Source organism: Chiloscyllium plagiosum, unplaced genomic scaffold (assembly GCF_004010195.1).
Source record: "Chiloscyllium plagiosum isolate BGI_BamShark_2017 unplaced genomic scaffold, ASM401019v2 scaf_10225, whole genome shotgun sequence".
In the NCBI taxonomy this organism is placed as follows: Eukaryota; Metazoa; Chordata; class Chondrichthyes; order Orectolobiformes; family Hemiscylliidae; genus Chiloscyllium; species Chiloscyllium plagiosum.
In genome coordinates, this window is record NW_025213113.1 from 21377 (window position 1) to 24323 (window position 2947).

The window sequence follows — 2947 nt, forward strand, 5'->3', positions numbered from 1 at the left end:
ACCTGCTCCTCTGCTTTAGTTTGGTTGATTTGGCGTTTATCAGGCTGGCTCAACACTGAAAGTAGGGGGTCAGTTGTGAAGATGCTGAACCCAAAGAAGCAGTACAGTGCTGATCCTCCCACTCTACGGCATTTCTCCTGCAAAAACCTGTGATTGGATGTTTTTTTTTCCTTTTATGCCATGCATGTTTATGTGGATTGTTGCAAATACTTTGAGCAACTTCATTAATTTGCAATAATGTCTTCAGTTTTCAGATAGGCTAAGTTATTCGAAATTCTATCCCGTTTTGTTTGTGGTTCTTTTGATAATCTTGAAAACAAATACTGTTGTGTTAAAAACTAAACGTTTGACTGGCGGTACCTCTCCTGGAATATGCACCTTAAACCTGCTTAAGATAAATTACAGAATTTGATTCAGAACTTGGATTGGAAAGCAGGGACTGGCGGGATAATCCAGAAATTGATATTTGGGCCCCAGATACTCAGAAAGCAGATCACACTTTTGTTCGAGGGTATTAAATGCAATCTTTTCAAATCTGCTGATGCCATAAAAGTGAGATTGTGAGTTTGTGAAGAACATTTCAAGACGTTCCAATGTAATTGAAACAAGTAAACTGGATAGGCTAATACGTGGGAGAGGAAGAGCAATATGGATGGACGTTGCCTTAAGTACTTTGGTGGGAAAACAGAATGGCTGGTTATCATTTCAAAAGATATTAATGTAAACATGTTGGATTGTGAAATTCTTATGTGCATACGTTGGTTGACTTCTTCAGCGAACTCCAAAGCTCATGAATGGCAGTTCCGAAGCCAGAAGTTAACATTGGAAATGGCATTGGCACACTGACCAGTGTGCATAGATCTGTCAAGTCGGTAGCTGGAACATTGAAGGGGATCTTGATTTCAATGTATATCATCACTGAAAACAATATTGCAGGACCACAAAGCCGTTCGGACGATAATTGATGTGTTGATCTCCACTTCAAGTGGATTTGACTGGATGAGTAAGGGTGTCTTTCTGCAGCTGTACAGGCCTTGGTGAGACCACATTTCGGACATTGTGCAGTCTTGTATGCAGTATTGCTCTCAAACAAAGGGTAAACTTGACATTGAGGGAGCCCAACGAAGAATGACCAGACTGATCTCTGGGATGACAGGATGTAATGGGAGCAGGGTTTGGGTCGACTGGGCCGTTATTCCATCGGGTTAAGAAACATGAGCGGAGATCTCCGTGAAGTATATAAATTCCTGACAATTCTCCTGGGTGGGAGGTCTAAACCAAGGTGCTACCATATTAATTACAGCGGGACAAGCTGCATTGAGATGCGTAAAAATGTCAGCATGCAGAGACTAGTGAAACTAGGAAATTATCTCCCACATAAGGCTGTGGAAGCCAAGACATTGAATATAAGTAAAGATTTCTAGACACGAAATGCATGAGTTTGCACTCGGTGTATGGTATGGAGATAAAGGATCAGCCCTCATTATATTGAAGGGGAAGTAAAATTGACGAACTAAAGGACCGACTGCATTTCCGACTTTGTATCTTTCCGATAGTTAATAACTTCAAACGATTATAGTACACAGTGTTTGGGAAAAAAATGAAGAAGCTGATTGACCATGAACTGAAATGGGGCAGGCTCAATGCATTGAATGTCCTCCACCTTTCCGGATATTTCTGTGCAGTCTGGGGAAAAAATATTTAAATGTTGCCAGAAGCTTTCCAATGTTTGGAAGTAGGTCCAGGACTGTGTTTCTCGTACCCTTTTCCAAAACCAAGTCTGGTGTCGGGTGTTCTGTCAGCACTTATATTTTAAGATATCGGGGCAGTTTGATGCAGTTGAATATCTTACTTGGCCGTTTCACAGACCATTGAAGTTTTTATCACACGTCTGTGTGTCTGAGGTCGTTTTCAGGCCAGAACCAGGAAAGCAGGGGAGATTTCCTTTATGAAAGTACATTGAGGAATGAAATTGATGTTTACCATCGACATTGATGTCAAGGTCAATATTACTGGCATCAGATTTGAAATTGTTTTTAACATCCACCACCTGCCACAACATTAGTCTGGTCAGGATTAGAAATTCAGTGACATTTCCATGACAGCCTATCGTAAACCACACTGAGCACGTAATTTCTTTGGTGCTTGAAAGCTCTGTGAAGAAGAACCCCCACAAGTTTAACTATCGTGATGAAAGTAAGGGAGTGGCAATTCGGCAGATTGTAATTATTCTCCTCTTAAGGGACTGACCAATTTTAAGAAATTTTCCAAATTGCCAGGGAGATTCCAAAGTTGGAGCTGGAATCAAACAGCGTCCCCATGGACACACCTTATGGTCCAGCAGAAGTATTCAGGTCTATTTCAGGAATAGTGTCAGGGCCCACTGCCTTTGTCGTATCTACTGTATTCAGCTTTTTCTTGATGTGCAGCAATCGAATTATTTGAAGACGGGGATCTGTAATTCTGTTTATGTCGTCACGTAACACCTCTGGCAGAGAATGCTGCAGACATTGCATCCTTGTCTTTATAGCGATAGAGAGGGCTGTTCCATTCTTCAGGGGAATGCCAAAGTAATGGTTTAATGGTGTTAGTCAAGCAACCCTGGTAATGTTATGATGACATGACTTCGAATCCTGTCACAGCAGATGGGGGAATTTAAATGCAATAAATGTTTGGAATTAAGAGTCTAATAATGCTCATGAATCCACTTTCGATCGTTGGAAAAGCTCATCAGGTTCATTAATGTCCTTAGGGAATGAAACTTCCATCTATACCTGCTCTGTCCCACATGTGACTGCAGACCCACAGCAATGTGGTTGACTCTTAACTGCCCACTGGACAATAAATGAGACCTATCCTAATCCCAAGAGTATTGATTGATTAAAAATAATATTTTTGCAGTCATTTTGTCTCGTCAGATGTTTCAGAGTTCAACTCCAGTTCTGAC